Source organism: Lates calcarifer, unplaced genomic scaffold (assembly GCF_001640805.2).
Source record: "Lates calcarifer isolate ASB-BC8 unplaced genomic scaffold, TLL_Latcal_v3 _unitig_5757_quiver_3145, whole genome shotgun sequence".
Classification (NCBI taxonomy): Eukaryota; Metazoa; Chordata; class Actinopteri; family Centropomidae; genus Lates; species Lates calcarifer.
In genome coordinates, this window is record NW_026117704.1 from 1 (window position 1) to 18,006 (window position 18,006).

Sequence of the window (18,006 nt, forward strand, 5' to 3'; positions counted from 1 at the left end):
ATTTCAATGTATGGTGCACGAGATTAGACGCGTGCAGTGTTGGGTCTTTTAAAAATGACACATCGAGAAATAGCGCTACATAATATTATGTTAAAGGAGGATTTAATTGATGTATGGAGGGAGGAGAATCCCTATAAAAGGAGTTTCTCTAGAAGACAAATGGTCTTAGGAAAACTAAAGCAAAGCAGAATTGATTTATGTTTGGTTAGAAGATGTGTGGGGATTTATGTGACGAATTTAAAATATAATTTTCTGGGGTTGAGTGGATCATGCAGCGCTAATTTTTCAGTTGGGGGAAAGGGGAGGGAGGGGGGGAGGGGTATGGTGTTTGAATGCGTGTTTGTTAGAGGAAGTAGAATATAAAAAAAAGGTTGTAGATTGTATAGTGCGGGAAAAAGAAAATCCATTGAGTTAAATACATGTGCATGGTGGGAGAAGGTAAAAGTAAAATAAGGCAACTAAGCACGAGATATGCGAAACTGAGGAATTTTCTGAGGAAAAAAAAGAAATTAGAATTGAGGGAGGAGTTGGAGGAGGAGGAAGGAAGAGCTGACGTGGACACGGAGAGGGTGTTAAAGCTGCAGGGTAAATTGGGAAAACTTGGAGAAAGAGAAGATCATGGGTGCAATAATAAGGAGCAGGGCTAAATATGTGGTGGAGGGAGAAAAGTGTACGAAATTTTTCTTGAACCTGGAAGGAAAGAGACAAAGGAAAAATTTTATTTGGGAGTTTAGAAAAGACACAGGAGAAAAAATAAGCGATTATGTAAGCATTTTAGAGGAGGTGCAAACCTATTATGAGAGTTTGTTTAAAAAGGAAGGAATAAATAAGGAGTTAGTGGATAAGGTTCTGGGCACGGTGGGGTGGAGCTGACGGAGGAGGACAGGGAAATGTGTGATAAGGAGATAACTATTGAAGAAATTCGAGAGGCAATAAATCAAGCAAAAAAATACAAAAGTCCAGGTTCAGATGGGCTAACAAATGAATTTTATAAGACCTTTATTGACGTATTGGCTCCAATACTTTATGAAACTCTTCGTTTGCATGGAAGAGAGACAAGAGGTGCCTGATTCTATGGCGACGGGGATTATCACATTACTATATAAGAATAGAGGAAACAAAAATAAATTGGAAATTATAGACCATTAAGTTTGTTAAATTGTGATTATAAAATTCTAACAAAAATCTTTGCAAATAGAATAAAGGTGGTTGCAGGTAGTATCATTTCGGACACTCAGGGGTACAGTATACCGGGGAGGGATATAGCGGACACTATTTGCTCTATTAGGGATGTGGTAGGGCAAATGAACAGGGAGAAGGAGGGAGGGGTGCTATTAAGTGTGGATTTAAATAAGGCATTCGACAGAGTTGAACATGATTATTTGTGGAGGACATTGGGAAAATTTGGGTTTGGGGATAGGATAATTGCTTGGCTAAAATTGTTATATAGTCAAGCTAAAGGAAGGGTGAAGATTAATGGTACATTAACTGAAGGTTTTAAATTGGGAAGATCTATCAGACAGGGATGTCCTTTGTCTGCTATATTATATAGCATTTCTGCCAGAAGCCATTGGCAACACTGGTGAAGCAAGACGGGAGGATTTTAGCAGTGGATATTCCATTTGGTAAGAAAAGTTTAAATTTATCAGTTTGCAGATGACACTAATTTTACTGTAAAAAATGCAGAGAGCGTTGATTTTATCATGGAGGATTTGAAAATTTATGGGGGGCATCGGGTGCGAAATAAATATTGACAAAACTGAAATAATGTTTTTTGGGGAGGAGAGGAACAAAAAAATGGAATATCCCGTTTAGGATAACAGGATGATTTTATTAAGATTCCTGGGGGTTAATTTAGGACCAAAAGAAAAGGAGGCAAGGGATGAAACGTGGACGGGGGTGTTAAACAAAATCAGAAATACCGTTAAATTTTTGGAGCTAAGACAGCTGAAACTGAAGGGGAAAGTGTTAGTGGTTAATGTGTTGCGTTATCAAAAATAAATTATGTTTTAGGGGTCTTAGATATGCCGATTTGGGTTTTAAACGAATTGAAAAATTTAGTTAACAGTTTTATTTGGAGTGGGAGGGGTGTAAGGATTGCAACAAAAACTTTGATTGGTAATAGAGAGAGGGGTGGTTTAAAGTTAATGGATATCGAGGTAAGAAAGAATGCGATGAGAGTCAAAATGGTACAAAAATTTTATATGGGAATTTGGAATATGGATGGAAAATGTTTTTTAAACAGTTTCTATACAACTGTGGAGGGATTGGGGATGAAGGAATTTTCATGTGTTTAAAAAAAGGATGTTTGGACAAAATACTGTATTTTATCAAGAGTTTTTTGGAGTGTGGGAGGTGTTTTTAAGGAAAAAAAGTGTTTTATAACTGTATTGATGTTAATCAGGTTTTTAAGCAACCGATTTTTTTAACCCAAAATAATTGAGAAAGGGAAAATGTTGCACAATGAAATGTTTTTTTTGGCTGGAGTTTAGACAAATTAAAGATATTGTTTATGATATGTACCGGGATTTATGCCGGGGAGAGCAATTTTTGACTGTTTATTGGAATGGGATGAAGATGTGAGTAGAGTAATGGTAGAAAATGTTTTTGAAAAAATTAAGAAGAGCATTCCAGCGGGTTGGGTAACTATGATCGACAAGCACACGGTGACAGCAAAGCCATGTGACCTGCCGGTCCTTTATATTGACTGCAATGGGGTTAAGAAACTCTTTTGCGTATTGAAAATGAAACAAATTTATGAGTCTATGGCGGTGGAGGAATTTAAAGTTCCTGAAAGCGAAAAAGTATGGAGAATGTATGTGCTGGATGACGATGTAAAATCAATGTGGGAAAATATAACTGTAAAATTTAACAGTGGTCGAGTGCGAGAATTTGGATTTCAAAATAAGACACAATAGGGTTTACACAAATGTGGTTATACATCAGTTTAATAGGGATGTAAATAGGGAGTGTGATGTGTGCAAGCTCGGACCGGAAACTTTATTTCATTTATTCTGGGAATGTGGAGAGGTGGTGGGTTTTGTAGGAAATTAAAGCAGTGGGTGATGAGGAATTGGGGGAAGGGGATTTTAGAAGGGAGAGAATGGAGGAGTGTTTTTTTACTTGGGGTAACTAAAAAGAAGAAGGGTCACAGGAGTGAATTTGTTAAATATTTTTCTGAGTTTGGCTAGACATTCAGTATGGTGTAGAAGGAACTTGATGCACTTTGAGGGTAAGAGGGTGGAGGTCTGGGATGTGTTTGTGTCAAAGGTAAAGAGATATGTGTATATGATGTGGTTCTATTTGGAGAAGGATGTATTTGAGGAATGGTTTGTGGAAGAGAGTGGAGTGATAAAGTTGGAGGGAAAAAAGAATTTGTTGTTTAATTTTTGATAGAATTTAGTTTAGTTAACTTGTATTTTCCGTGAATGTGTAAAATGTTTTTTTTGACTGGTTTGTTTTGGGCCTTGAGGTTTTTATTTTTAAGGAAATGTTTATTTGAATGATGTAATTTAAGGATTTCTCTGATCTAAGTGAAATTGAATTGTTGTATATTTTTTATAATAAAAAAAAAAAAAAAAAAAAAAAGCGCGCCCGATCTCGTCTGATCTCGGAAGCTAAGCAGAGTCGGGCCTGGTTAGTACTTGGATGGGAGACCGCCTGGGAATACCAGGTGCCGTAAGCTTTTTGTCCCCATCTTTTCCTGCCTATCTTACAGCAGCAGAATGCCGCTTCCTCTGTAGTTGAGACAGGGCACGCCCAAAACTACTTTTATTTTGCAGCCTGTATTTCACGCTCTGTTTTGCACTTCTGTTTTATGTCACGTCGCTTTCGGCAATCGGGTATTAGGCGCTGGAAAGTCACCTCTGTAAAGTCTGCACTGCTGCCGAATGAATGAGCGCAGTCTGGGTTTTGGGCACAATGACCCAATACGTCGTCCACAAGGACGTGTGGCTCACCGATGTACGTTTTGAGCAATTTCGGACGAAAATGGACTTGGAACAGAGCCAAATGTTTGATCAGGCCATACGGAAAATTCTTGTTGGGTGGAGTAGTTATTTCTTAGTTTTGCTGTTGACTGTTAGAGAAAATCCCCATTATTGTTGATTGCTATGTGAAATAACAGATCTGCCAGTGTTATTTTGGCACGTATAAAGGGTCTGTCTTCAGCAGCCGCTGTGGCTTACGGCCACACCACCCTGAGCGCGCCCGATCTCGTCTGATCTCGGAAGCTAAGCAGGGTCGGGCCTGGTTAGTACTTGGATGGGAGACCGCCTGGGAATACCAGGTGCCGTAAGCTTTTTGTCCCCATCTTTTCCTGCCTATCTTACAGCAGCAGAATGCCGCTTCCTCTGTAGTTGAGACAGGGCACGCCCAAACTACTTTTATTTTGCAGCCTGTATTTCACGCTCTGTTTTGCACTTCTGTTTTATGTCACGTCGCTTTCGGCAATCGGGTATTAGGCGCTGGAAAGTCACCTCTGTAAAGTCTGCACTGCTGCCGAATGAATGAGCGCAGTCTGGGTTTTGGGCACAATGACCCAATACGTCGTCCACAAGGACGTGTGGCTCACCGATGTACGTTTTGAGCAATTTCGGACGAAAATGGACTTGGAACAGAGCCAAATGTTTGATCAGGCCATACGGAAAATTCTTGTTGGGTGGAGTAGTTATTTCTTAGTTTTGCTGTTGACTGTTAGAGAAAATCCCCATTATTGTTGATTGCTATGTGAAATAACAGATCTGCCAGTGTTATTTTGGCACGTATAAAGGGTCTGTCTTCAGCAGCCGCTGTGGCTTACGGCCACACCACCCTGAGCGCGCCCGATCTCGTCTGATCTCGGAAGCTAAGCAGGGTCGGGCCTGGTTAGTACTTGGATGGGAGACCGCCTGGGAATACCAGGTGCCGTAAGCTTTTTGTCCCCATCTTTTCCTGCCTATCTTACAGCAGCAGAATGCCGCTTCCTCTGTAGTTGAGACAGGGCACGCCCAAACTACTTTTATTTTGCAGCCTGTATTTCACGCTCTGTTTTGCACTTCTGTTTTATGTCACGTCGCTTTCGGCAATCGGGTATTAGGCGCTGGAAAGTCACCTCTGTAAAGTCTGCACTGCTGCCGAATGAATGAGCGCAGTCTGGGTTTTGGGCACAATGACCCAATACGTCGTCCACAAGGACGTGTGGCTCACCGATGTACGTTTTGAGCAATTTCGGACGAAAATGGACTTGGAACAGAGCCAAATGTTTGATCAGGCCATACGGAAAATTCTTGTTGGGTGGAGTAGTTATTTCTTAGTTTTGCTGTTGACTGTTAGAGAAAATCCCCATTATTGTTGATTGCTATGTGAAATAACAGATCTGCCAGTGTTATTTTGGCACGTATAAAGGGTCTGTCTTCAGCAGCCGCTGTGGCTTACGGCCACACCACCCTGAGCGCGCCCGATCTCGTCTGATCTCGGAAGCTAAGCAGGGTCGGGCCTGGTTAGTACTTGGATGGGAGACCGCCTGGGAATACCAGGTGCCGTAAGCTTTTTGTCCCCATCTTTTCCTGCCTATCTTACAGCAGCAGAATGCCGCTTCCTCTGTAGTTGAGACAGGGCACGCCAAAACTACTTTTATTTTGCAGCCTGTATTTCACGCTCTGTTTTGCACTTCTGTTTTATGTCACGTCGCTTTCGGCAATCGGGTATTAGGCGCTGGAAAGTCACCTCTGTAAAGTCTGCACTGCTGCCGAATGAATGAGCGCAGTCTGGGTTTTGGGCACAATGACCCAATACGTCGTCCACAAGGACGTGTGGCTCACCGATGTACGTTTTGAGCAATTTCGGACGAAAATGGACTTGGAACAGAGCCAAATGTTTGATCAGGCCATACGGAAAATTCTTGTTGGGTGGAGTAGTTATTTCTTAGTTTTGCTGTTGACTGTTAGAGAAAATCCCCATTATTGTTGATTGCTATGTGAAATAACAGATCTGCCAGTGTTATTTTGGCACGTATAAAGGGTCTGTCTTCAGCAGCCGCTGTGGCTTACGGCCACACCACCCTGAGCGCGCCCGATCTCGTCTGATCTCGGAAGCTAAGCAGGGTCGGGCCTGGTTAGTACTTGGATGGGAGACCGCCTGGGAATACCAGGTGCCGTAAGCTTTTTGTCCCCATCTTTTCCTGCCTATCTTACAGCAGCAGAATGCCGCTTCCTCTGTAGTTGAGACAGGGCACGCCCAAACTACTTTTATTTTGCAGCCTGTATTTCACGCTCTGTTTTGCACTTCTGTTTTATGTCACGTCGCTTTCGGCAATCGGGTATTAGGCGCTGGAAAGTCACCTCTGTAAAGTCTGCACTGCTGCCGAATGAATGAGCGCAGTCTGGGTTTTGGGCACAATGACCCAATACGTCGTCCACAAGGACGTGTGGCTCACCGATGTACGTTTTGAGCAATTTCGGACGAAAATGGACTTGGAACAGAGCCAAATGTTTGATCAGGCCATACGGAAAATTCTTGTTGGGTGGAGTAGTTATTTCTTAGTTTTGCTGTTGACTGTTAGAGAAAATCCCCATTATTGTTGATTGCTATGTGAAATAACAGATCTGCCAGTGTTATTTTGGCACGTATAAAGGGTCTGTCTTCAGCAGCCGCTGTGGCTTACGGCCACACCACCCTGAGCGCGCCCGATCTCGTCTGATCTCGGAAGCTAAGCAGGGTCGGGCCTGGTTAGTACTTGGATGGGAGACCGCCTGGGAATACCAGGTGCCGTAAGCTTTTTGTCCCCATCTTTTCCTGCCTATCTTACAGCAGCAGAATGCCGCTTCCTCTGTAGTTGAGACAGGGCACGCCCAAACTACTTTTATTTTGCAGCCTGTATTTCACGCTCTGTTTTGCACTTCTGTTTTATGTCACGTCGCTTTCGGCAATCGGGTATTAGGCGCTGGAAAGTCACCTCTGTAAAGTCTGCACTGCTGCCGAATGAATGAGCGCAGTCTGGGTTTTGGGCACAATGACCCAATACGTCGTCCACAAGGACGTGTGGCTCACCGATGTACGTTTTGAGCAATTTCGGACGAAAATGGACTTGGAACAGAGCCAAATGTTTGATCAGGCCATACGGAAAATTCTTGTTGGGTGGAGTAGTTATTTCTTAGTTTTGCTGTTGACTGTTAGAGAAAATCCCCATTATTGTTGATTGCTATGTGAAATAACAGATCTGCCAGTGTTATTTTGGCACGTATAAAGGGTCTGTCTTCAGCAGCCGCTGTGGCTTACGGCCACACCACCCTGAGCGCGCCCGATCTCGTCTGATCTCGGAAGCTAAGCAGGGTCGGGCCTGGTTAGTACTTGGATGGGAGACCGCCTGGGAATACCAGGTGCCGTAAGCTTTTTGTCCCCATCTTTTCCTGCCTATCTTACAGCAGCAGAATGCCGCTTCCTCTGTAGTTGAGACAGGGCACGCCCAAACTACTTTTATTTTGCAGCCTGTATTTCACGCTCTGTTTTGCACTTCTGTTTTATGTCACGTCGCTTTCGGCAATCGGGTATTAGGCGCTGGAAAGTCACCTCTGTAAAGTCTGCACTGCTGCCGAATGAATGAGCGCAGTCTGGGTTTTGGGCACAATGACCCAATACGTCGTCCACAAGGACGTGTGGCTCACCGATGTACGTTTTGAGCAATTTCGGACGAAAATGGACTTGGAACAGAGCCAAATGTTTGATCAGGCCATACGGAAAATTCTTGTTGGGTGGAGTAGTTATTTCTTAGTTTTGCTGTTGACTGTTAGAGAAAATCCCCATTATTGTTGATTGCTATGTGAAATAACAGATCTGCCAGTGTTATTTTGGCACGTATAAAGGGTCTGTCTTCAGCAGCCGCTGTGGCTTACGGCCACACCACCCTGAGCGCGCCCGATCTCGTCTGATCTCGGAAGCTAAGCAGGGTCGGGCCTGGTTAGTACTTGGATGGGAGACCGCCTGGGAATACCAGGTGCCGTAAGCTTTTTGTCCCCATCTTTTCCTGCCTATCTTACAGCAGCAGAATGCCGCTTCCTCTGTAGTTGAGACAGGGCACGCCAAAACTACTTTTATTTTGCAGCCTGTATTTCACGCTCTGTTTTGCACTTCTGTTTTATGTCACGTCGCTTTCGGCAATCGGGTATTAGGCGCTGGAAAGTCACCTCTGTAAAGTCTGCACTGCTGCCGAATGAATGAGCGCAGTCTGGGTTTTGGGCACAATGACCCAATACGTCGTCCACAAGGACGTGTGGCTCACCGATGTACGTTTTGAGCAATTTCGGACGAAAATGGACTTGGAACAGAGCCAAATGTTTGATCAGGCCATACGGAAAATTCTTGTTGGGTGGAGTAGTTATTTCTTAGTTTTGCTGTTGACTGTTAGAGAAAATCCCCATTATTGTTGATTGCTATGTGAAATAACAGATCTGCCAGTGTTATTTTGGCACGTATAAAGGGTCTGTCTTCAGCAGCCGCTGTGGCTTACGGCCACACCACCCTGAGCGCGCCCGATCTCGTCTGATCTCGGAAGCTAAGCAGGGTCGGGCCTGGTTAGTACTTGGATGGGAGACCGCCTGGGAATACCAGGTGCCGTAAGCTTTTTGTCCCCATCTTTTCCTGCCTATCTTACAGCAGCAGAATGCCGCTTCCTCTGTAGTTGAGACAGGGCACGCCAAAACTACTTTTATTTTGCAGCCTGTATTTCACGCTCTGTTTTGCACTTCTGTTTTATGTCACGTCGCTTTCGGCAATCGGGTATTAGGCGCTGGAAAGTCACCTCTGTAAAGTCTGCACTGCTGCCGAATGAATGAGCGCAGTCTGGGTTTTGGGCACAATGACCCAATACGTCGTCCACAAGGACGTGTGGCTCACCGATGTACGTTTTGAGCAATTTCGGACGAAAATGGACTTGGAACAGAGCCAAATGTTTGATCAGGCCATACGGAAAATTCTTGTTGGGTGGAGTAGTTATTTCTTAGTTTTGCTGTTGACTGTTAGAGAAAATCCCCATTATTGTTGATTGCTATGTGAAATAACAGATCTGCCAGTGTTATTTTGGCACGTATAAAGGGTCTGTCTTCAGCAGCCGCTGTGGCTTACGGCCACACCACCCTGAGCGCGCCCGATCTCGTCTGATCTCGGAAGCTAAGCAGGGTCGGGCCTGGTTAGTACTTGGATGGGAGACCGCCTGGGAATACCAGGTGCCGTAAGCTTTTTGTCCCCATCTTTTCCTGCCTATCTTACAGCAGCAGAATGCCGCTTCCTCTGTAGTTGAGACAGGGCACGCCCAAACTACTTTTATTTTGCAGCCTGTATTTCACGCTCTGTTTTGCACTTCTGTTTTATGTCACGTCGCTTTCGGCAATCGGGTATTAGGCGCTGGAAAGTCACCTCTGTAAAGTCTGCACTGCTGCCGAATGAATGAGCGCAGTCTGGGTTTTGGGCACAATGACCCAATACGTCGTCCACAAGGACGTGTGGCTCACCGATGTACGTTTTGAGCAATTTCGGACGAAAATGGACTTGGAACAGAGCCAAATGTTTGATCAGGCCATACGGAAAATTCTTGTTGGGTGGAGTAGTTATTTCTTAGTTTTGCTGTTGACTGTTAGAGAAAATCCCCATTATTGTTGATTGCTATGTGAAATAACAGATCTGCCAGTGTTATTTTGGCACGTATAAAGGGTCTGTCTTCAGCAGCCGCTGTGGCTTACGGCCACACCACCCTGAGCGCGCCCGATCTCGTCTGATCTCGGAAGCTAAGCAGGGTCGGGCCTGGTTAGTACTTGGATGGGAGACCGCCTGGGAATACCAGGTGCCGTAAGCTTTTTGTCCCCATCTTTTCCTGCCTATCTTACAGCAGCAGAATGCCGCTTCCTCTGTAGTTGAGACAGGGCACGCCCAAACTACTTTTATTTTGCAGCCTGTATTTCACGCTCTGTTTTGCACTTCTGTTTTATGTCACGTCGCTTTCGGCAATCGGGTATTAGGCGCTGGAAAGTCACCTCTGTAAAGTCTGCACTGCTGCCGAATGAATGAGCGCAGTCTGGGTTTTGGGCACAATGACCCAATACGTCGTCCACAAGGACGTGTGGCTCACCGATGTACGTTTTGAGCAATTTCGGACGAAAATGGACTTGGAACAGAGCCAAATGTTTGATCAGGCCATACGGAAAATTCTTGTTGGGTGGAGTAGTTATTTCTTAGTTTTGCTGTTGACTGTTAGAGAAAATCCCCATTATTGTTGATTGCTATGTGAAATAACAGATCTGCCAGTGTTATTTTGGCACGTATAAAGGGTCTGTCTTCAGCAGCCGCTGTGGCTTACGGCCACACCACCCTGAGCGCGCCCGATCTCGTCTGATCTCGGAAGCTAAGCAGGGTCGGGCCTGGTTAGTACTTGGATGGGAGACCGCCTGGGAATACCAGGTGCCGTAAGCTTTTTGTCCCCATCTTTTCCTGCCTATCTTACAGCAGCAGAATGCCGCTTCCTCTGTAGTTGAGACAGGGCACGCCCAAACTACTTTTATTTTGCAGCCTGTATTTCACGCTCTGTTTTGCACTTCTGTTTTATGTCACGTCGCTTTCGGCAATCGGGTATTAGGCGCTGGAAAGTCACCTCTGTAAAGTCTGCACTGCTGCCGAATGAATGAGCGCAGTCTGGGTTTTGGGCACAATGACCCAATACGTCGTCCACAAGGACGTGTGGCTCACCGATGTACGTTTTGAGCAATTTCGGACGAAAATGGACTTGGAACAGAGCCAAATGTTTGATCAGGCCATACGGAAAATTCTTGTTGGGTGGAGTAGTTATTTCTTAGTTTTGCTGTTGACTGTTAGAGAAAATCCCCATTATTGTTGATTGCTATGTGAAATAACAGATCTGCCAGTGTTATTTTGGCACGTATAAAGGGTCTGTCTTCAGCAGCCGCTGTGGCTTACGGCCACACCACCCTGAGCGCGCCCGATCTCGTCTGATCTCGGAAGCTAAGCAGGGTCGGGCCTGGTTAGTACTTGGATGGGAGACCGCCTGGGAATACCAGGTGCCGTAAGCTTTTTGTCCCCATCTTTTCCTGCCTATCTTACAGCAGCAGAATGCCGCTTCCTCTGTAGTTGAGACAGGGCACGCCAAAACTACTTTTATTTTGCAGCCTGTATTTCACGCTCTGTTTTGCACTTCTGTTTTATGTCACGTCGCTTTCGGCAGTCGGGTATTAGGCGCTGGAAAGTCACCTCTGTAAAGTCTGCACTGCTGCCGAATGAATGAGCGCAGTCTGGGTTTTGGGCACAATGACCCAATACGTCGTCCACAAGGACGTGTGGCTCACCGATGTACGTTTTGAGCAATTTCGGACGAAAAATGGACTTGGAACAGAGCCAAATGTTTGATCAGGCCATACGGAAAATTCTTGTTGGGTGGAGTAGTTATTTCTTAGTTTTGCTGTTGACTGTTAGAGAAAATCCCCATTATTGTTGATTGCTATGTGAAATAACAGATCTGCCAGTGTTATTTTGGCACGTATAAAGGGTCTGTCTTCAGCAGCCGCTGTGGCTTACGGCCACACCACCCTGAGCAGCGCCTACAGGTGAAGCAGTGCAGTGTGGGAGCTTGTGAAAATAGCTTGTGAGGTTTTTTGGTTTTTTTGGTTTAATAGAACTATATCTGGCTTTTTGCTTTTTTTTCTTTTTTTACTGAGAGTGTCATCCCCAGACAGCGGCTGCTGTTTGGGGAATTTCCCCTTTAAGTTTCGTTTTTACGGCATGACGATGGAGAAGAGACCGGAGAGAGAGACGAGACATGTGGACGGTGGAGACAAAGGAGGAAGAATCTATGAGAGACAGCTGACTTTATTAGCAGAGATCGATGGGGAGGACAATATAACAATGATGGAGCTGCTGAGAAAAGTAAAAGAAGAGTGTGGTGAAGTAATCGGCTGTAGATTCAAGTCACTGAAGTCTTATGAATTAACAATGAAGGACGCACGAGGAAAAGAAAAGCTGATGGATGGACTTAAGATTAAAGACAGCCGGATAATGGGAAAGGAGCTAGGAAACGACGAGTTGGTCGTTTCTTTTATTAATTTGCCGACGTATATTGAAGACGAGGAGATTTTGGAGAAACTGAAAGAGTGGGGAGTGAAGGCGATCTCCCCGATTAAGCGGCGGATGTGGCCGGGAACATCAATTGCCGATGGGACAAGATTTATGAAAGTGAAATTCACTGAGACTGTTAAATCACTGCCGTACTCAACAAAGTTTGAGACAGTTGGGGGTTCTGAACATTTCAGGGTCATTCATGATCGGCAAATAAAAGTGTGCCGACTCTGCATCCGACCGGGGCATGTAGTGAGAGACTGCCCGACGTTTAAATGTTTCAAATGTGGGAACCAAGGACACTATGCCCGAGAATGTGTGGTGACGGAGAGATGCCAGGATTGCAGAGAGAAAGTGACTCTGTGTATATGTGGGGCATCGGCTGCTTTCAGAGGAGAGATTCCCTACTCTGACATCTCGTCTAGCAGAGGGGACCTGGTGGAGGAGGTGGAAGATCCGACGGGGGAGAGGAGGAGGAGTTGGCGGAGGCGGCGGATGAGCTGACGGAAGAGAGGGAGGAGGTGGAGATCGGTGGCGGGCGAATCTGGTCGCTGGAAGCGGAGGAGTTGGACAGCAGTCTCGAAGATGCTGGCTCGAGGATAACTGCGGTCAGCGAGGACGCAGGAGATGAGAGAGATCGATTAGGTGAGAAAACTGGAGGAGGAGGGGCGTGTGTTGTAGACGAGAGAGACGGCCATGTGCGCTCTTCTCAGCTGAGCGCAGGCAGTACGGAGACGGACGTGAATCTGAGAAGTAGCGGAGAAGAGATGGATATCAGTGAGGACATGATAAGGCAATTGAAAAGGAAGAAGAAAGGGAAAGAGAAGATGAACGTGAAAAAATGAAAGGTATGAATGAAGCTCTGCAGTTATTTCTTTTTTTGTTGTTTCTTTGCATTATGAGCGCTCCAATTAAAATCTCTTCATTTAACTGTAACGGACTTAGAGACATTCGGAAAGCAGAGCAGGTTTTTGCTGGGCTAGACTCAGACATTTTATGTTTACAAGAAACTCATTGGAGCGATGAGCTTATGGACAGAATGAAGGTGATGTGGAGGGGGGATCTCTTTGTGAATCATGGGGGGCAGAGGAATGTGGAGTGGCAATTTTGACCAAAGAAGGAATTGTGGACAATGTTAAACAAATATTTAAGGATACTAAGGGCAGATTATTAGTTATTGAATTTGAACTGCAAAGTCTTCTGTTTCGTTTGGTAAATGTCTATGCACCTAATATTGAAACAGAGAGAAAAACGTTTTTTTGGGAAAATGAAGGGTTTAGTTAAAGGGAACTGTATTTTAGTTGGTGATTTTAATGTATGGTGTACGAGGCTTGATGCATGTAATGTTGCAATATTCAAGAACGATGCATCGAGAACAGTACTTAATAACATCCTGCTGACTGATGATTTGGTTGACGTATGGAGAGAGGATAATCCATATAAAAGAAAATTTTCCAGAAGGCAAATGGTGTTGGGCAGCTTGAAACAAAGTAGGATTGATTTATGTTTAGTTAAAAGAAATGTTGTAAGTTTGGTAGGAAGGATAAGTTATAAGTTTATAGGTTTAAGTGATCATGCCGCCGTGTCCTTTCTCTTGGGTGAAAAAAGGGGTGGGAAGGGAGGTGGATTATGGTGTTTAAATGCTTCTCTGTTGGAGGAGCCGAAATATAAAAAATGTATTACCGATTGTATAAAGTTTGAAAAAGGAAGTCCGCTGTACGAGGGAACATCTGTGACTGGTGGGAAATGGTTAAAACTAAATTAAAGAAAATAAGTATCAGATATGCTAAGAGGAGGAGTTTTAGGAAGAAACAAAAGGAGAAAGAGATGACTGATAACTTAGAGAGAGAGGAAGAGAGATTAGAGAGAGATCCAAATTTAGATAGGTCTAAACTGTTGCAACTGCAAAGCGAATTGGAAAATTTGGAAAAAGAAAAATGCATGGGAGCAATTATAAGGAGCAAGGCTAAGTATGTGGTGGAGGGGGAGAAATCTACAAAGTTTTTTCTAAACCTGGAGAAAAAGAAACAAAGGGGAAATTTTATTGCTGAATTGGAAAATGAAAAAGGTGAGAAAATAAGTGACCTGGTGGGTATTCTTGAGGAGGTTCAAAAGTTTTATATGAAGTTATTTGATAAAGAAAGTATTAATGAAGAATGTGTAGATAGATTGTTGAGTGCTGTGGATGTTCAACTGTCTGATGATGATAAACAGATCTGTGACGCTGACATTACAGTAGAAGAAATAAAAGTGGCGATTGATCAAGCAAAAAAATACAAAAGCCCAGGATCAGACGGGTTAACAAATGAATTCTATAAAACCTTTGCGGATATTTTGGTGCCAATATTGGCGAAACTATATGGGCATAATGGAGGAAAGGAAGGTGGTGCCAGAGTCCATAACGAAAGGCATAATCACAATTTTATATAAGAACAAGGGAAATGCACACAAACTGGAGAACTACAGACCACTAAGTTTATTAAATGGTGATTATAAAATATTGGCTAAAGTCTTTGCCAACAGAATTAAGAGGGTGGTAGGAAGTATTATCTCAAATACACAAGGATACAGCATACCGGAGAGAGACATAACAGATACTATTTGTTCTGTTAGGGATGTGGTGGGGCATATGAATAAAGAAGATGAGGGGGGAGTTCTTTTAAGTGTGGATTAAATAAAGCCTTTGACAGAGTGGAACATGACTACTTATGGCAAACAATGTATAAATTTGGGTTCGGTGAAAGACTGGTGTCATGGTTAAAACTGCTCTATGATAATGCAAAAAGTTGCGTCAAAGTGAATGGGGTGCTTACAGAAGTATTTGCTTTGAGGAGATCTATAAGACAGGGGTGCCCTCTGTCTGCTATACTGTATAGTATTTCCGCGGAGCCGTTTGCGGCCTTTGTTAAGAAAGATACAAGAATAAGCAGTGTCGATATTCCTTTTGGTAAAAAAAGTTTAATATATCAGTATGCGGATGATACAAGTATTACTGTAAAAGATTTGGAGAGTGTGAATTATGTGTTGGAAGATTTAAGACTGTATGAGAAGGCATCGGGAGCTAAGATTAATGTAGAAAAGTCGGAATAATGTTCTTTGGTAAAGTAAATAAAGAGAAGGTTGGGGGTGCCGTTTAAAGTTAGGGAGGATTTTATAAAGATTTTAGGAATAAATATAGGAACTAAGGAAAAGGAAGCCAGGGATGAGACCTGGACAGGTGTTTTGAATAAGATCAAAAATACATTAAATTACTGGAAGCTAAGACAGCTAAAATTGAAGGGGCAAGGTGATAGTGGTAAATACTTTGTTATTGTCAAAAATAAATTATGTTTTAGGTGTTTTAGATTTGCCGGATTGGGTTTTTAAAGATTTGAATAACATGATAAGCAACTTTATATGGGGAGGGAAAAATGTAAGAATTGCTATGAAAACACTGATTGGTAAGGTGAAGAGCGGTTGGGCTAAATCTGCTAGATATAAAAGCAAAAAAAAGTGCAATAAGAATCAAAATGGTACAGAAATTCTTGTATGGGGAAATAGAGTATGGTTGGAAAGTGTTTTTTAAGCAGTTTTTATTTGATAGTGGAGGATGCGGGCAGGCGGGGATCTTTATGTGTTTAACAAAGGGATGTGGTGGATAAATTGCCATGTTTTATAAGGAGGTGTTTGGAGATTGGGCGGGGTTCTTACAGAAAAAAAGTGGTGTATGATTGTAAGGATATGAATCAAGTTATTCAGCAGCCTATATTTCTCAATCCCAAAGTAATCGACAAGGGGACCATGTTGCAAAATGAAAAGTTTGTTCTGGCTGGGATAAGACAGTTTAAAGACATTGCATATGAGTATGTACCGGGGCTTATTACCAGCGAGAGCCATATATGATTGTGTAATGGAGTGGGGATGAGGATGTTAAAAGGGCTGCTGTGGACAATATGTATGATAAAATCAAAAGAAGCATGCCTGTTAACTGGATGAAAATCATTGACAAGCAAACAGTTAGGCTAGAAAGGTGCAACATGCCTGAGTTCTTTGTCAATTGTGGCGGGATGAGGAAGAATTTTAATGGTATAAAGCTGAAGGTGATTTATGAGGCAATGTTGGAGAAGGAATTTAAAACACCTGCGGCGGAAGGAAATGTGGAGGATATATATGTCGGACCATGGATGTTAAAAAAAATATGGGTAAATTATAAATGTGAGATATAATAGTCCAGAATGTGAAGATCTGGATTTTAAAATCAGACACAATAGAATATATACTAATGTGGTCCTGCATCAAGTGAATAAGGAGGTAAAAAGGGAGTGTGATGTTTGTGGTTTGGAACCTGAAAATTTGTTGCACTTGTTTTTAAAATGTATAGAGGTGAGAGAATTTCACAAAAATTAGAGGTATGGGTGAGAAAGAATTGGAAGATGGGGATTTTGGATGGGAGGGATTGGAGGTGCATCTTTTTGTTTGGGCTGGAAAAAAGAAGAGTGGTTTTAAAACAAATCTAGTTAACATAATGTTAAGTTTAGCGAGATATGCAATTGGTGTCGAAGGAATTATGCACATTTTGAAAAAAGAAACTGGATGCATGGAAGTGTTTGTAGTACATGTTAGGAGATATGTGCTTATGATGGCTAATTATTTGGATGAGGATATATTTAAAGAGTGGTTTATAGATGAAAGTATGGTGATTGGGAAGGATGATACTGGAAAGTTGGTGATGTCTTTTTAGGATTCTTTTTGGTTGTATATGTTGCTTTTTATTGTTTTTTATGTTCTGACTTTGTGCTTTTTGTCTTTGTTATTATTTGTGGATTTAGTTGTTGTATATACACCTGCGTATATGTCTTGTGTACTTATTTTTTGGGGTTTTTGGGAAGTGTATGTTGATTTGAGCAAAGTGTGTGTATATGTGTATATGTGATAAACTTTTGATAATAAAAAAAAAAAAAAAAAAGCGCGCCCCGATCTCGTCTGATCTCGGAAGCTAAGCAGGGTCGGGCCTGGTTAGTACTTGGATGGGAGACCGCCTGGGAATACCAGGTGCCGTAAGCTTTTTGTCCCATCTTTTCCTGCCTATCTTACAGCAGCAGAATGCCGCTTCCTCTGTAGTTGAGACAGGGCACGCCCAAACTACTTTATTTTGCAGCCTGTATTTCACGCTCTGTTTTGCACTTCTGTTTTATGTCACGTCGCTTTCGGCAATCGGGTATTAGGCGCTGGAAAGTCACCTCTGTAAAGTCTGCACTGCTGCCGAATGAATGAGCGCAGTCTGGGTTTTGGGCACAATGACCCAATACGTCGTCCACAAGGACGTGTGGCTCACCGATGTACGTTTTGAGCAATTTCGGACGAAAATGGACTTGGAACAGAGCCAAATGTTTGATCAGGCCATACGGAAAATTCTTGTTGGGTGGAGTAGTTATTTCTTAGTTTTGCTGTTGACTGTTAGAAAAATCCCCATTATTGTTGATTGCTATGTGAAATAACAGATCTGCCAGTGTTATTTTGGCACGTATAAAGGGTCTGTCTTCAGCAGCCGCTGTGGCTTACGGCCACACCACCCTGAGCGCGCCGATCTCGTCTGATCTCGGAAGCTAAGCAGGGTCGGGCCTGGTTAGTACTTGGATGGGAGACCGCCTGGGAATACCAGGTGCCGTAAGCTTTTTGTCCCCATCTTTTCCTGCCTATCTTACAGCAGCAGAATGCGCTTCCTCTGTAGTTGAGACAGGGCACGCCCAAACTACTTTTATTTTGCAGCCTGTATTTCACGCTCTGTTTGCACTTCTGTTTTATGTCACGTCGCTTTCGGCAATCGGGTATTAGGCGCTGGAAAGTCACCTCTGTAAAGTCTGCACTGCTGCCGAATGAATGAGCGCAGTCTGGGTTTTGGGCACAATGACCCAATACGTCGTCCACAAGGAC

At 43.4% G+C, this 18,006-nt stretch overlaps 13 non-coding genes across 13 annotated transcripts; all 13 read left to right on the top strand.

Annotated features, from left to right (window-relative positions):
- Positions 1–4,181: 4,181 nt before the first annotated feature.
- LOC127141800 (5S ribosomal RNA) lies at positions 4,182–4,300 on the top strand. Its single transcript, XR_007812307.1, has one exon. It is a non-coding gene; the product is annotated as a 5S ribosomal RNA (ribosomal RNA).
- Positions 4,301–4,795: 495 nt separating this feature from the next.
- Positions 4,796–4,914, top strand: LOC127141809 (5S ribosomal RNA). The gene has a single exon (XR_007812316.1). It is a non-coding gene; the product is annotated as a 5S ribosomal RNA (ribosomal RNA).
- Positions 4,915–5,409: 495 nt separating this feature from the next.
- On the top strand, positions 5,410–5,528 carry LOC127141810 (5S ribosomal RNA). Its single transcript, XR_007812317.1, has one exon. It is a non-coding gene; the product is annotated as a 5S ribosomal RNA (ribosomal RNA).
- Positions 5,529–6,023: 495 nt separating this feature from the next.
- On the top strand, positions 6,024–6,142 carry LOC127141811 (5S ribosomal RNA). Its single transcript, XR_007812318.1, has one exon. It is a non-coding gene; the product is annotated as a 5S ribosomal RNA (ribosomal RNA).
- Positions 6,143–6,637: 495 nt separating this feature from the next.
- On the top strand, positions 6,638–6,756 carry LOC127141812 (5S ribosomal RNA). Its single transcript, XR_007812319.1, has one exon. It is a non-coding gene; the product is annotated as a 5S ribosomal RNA (ribosomal RNA).
- Positions 6,757–7,251: 495 nt separating this feature from the next.
- LOC127141801 (5S ribosomal RNA) lies at positions 7,252–7,370 on the top strand. The gene has a single exon (XR_007812308.1). It is a non-coding gene; the product is annotated as a 5S ribosomal RNA (ribosomal RNA).
- Positions 7,371–7,865: 495 nt separating this feature from the next.
- LOC127141802 (5S ribosomal RNA) lies at positions 7,866–7,984 on the top strand. The gene has a single exon (XR_007812309.1). It is a non-coding gene; the product is annotated as a 5S ribosomal RNA (ribosomal RNA).
- Positions 7,985–8,479: 495 nt separating this feature from the next.
- LOC127141803 (5S ribosomal RNA) lies at positions 8,480–8,598 on the top strand. The gene has a single exon (XR_007812310.1). It is a non-coding gene; the product is annotated as a 5S ribosomal RNA (ribosomal RNA).
- A 495-nt stretch (positions 8,599–9,093) lies between these two features.
- LOC127141804 (5S ribosomal RNA) lies at positions 9,094–9,212 on the top strand. The gene has a single exon (XR_007812311.1). It is a non-coding gene; the product is annotated as a 5S ribosomal RNA (ribosomal RNA).
- Positions 9,213–9,707: 495 nt separating this feature from the next.
- On the top strand, positions 9,708–9,826 carry LOC127141805 (5S ribosomal RNA). Its single transcript, XR_007812312.1, has one exon. It is a non-coding gene; the product is annotated as a 5S ribosomal RNA (ribosomal RNA).
- Positions 9,827–10,321: 495 nt separating this feature from the next.
- LOC127141806 (5S ribosomal RNA) lies at positions 10,322–10,440 on the top strand. Its single transcript, XR_007812313.1, has one exon. It is a non-coding gene; the product is annotated as a 5S ribosomal RNA (ribosomal RNA).
- Positions 10,441–10,935: 495 nt separating this feature from the next.
- Positions 10,936–11,054, top strand: LOC127141807 (5S ribosomal RNA). Its single transcript, XR_007812314.1, has one exon. It is a non-coding gene; the product is annotated as a 5S ribosomal RNA (ribosomal RNA).
- Positions 11,055–17,628: 6,574 nt separating this feature from the next.
- Positions 17,629–17,746, top strand: LOC127141808 (5S ribosomal RNA). The gene has a single exon (XR_007812315.1). It is a non-coding gene; the product is annotated as a 5S ribosomal RNA (ribosomal RNA).
- Positions 17,747–18,006: the final 260 nt, after the last annotated feature.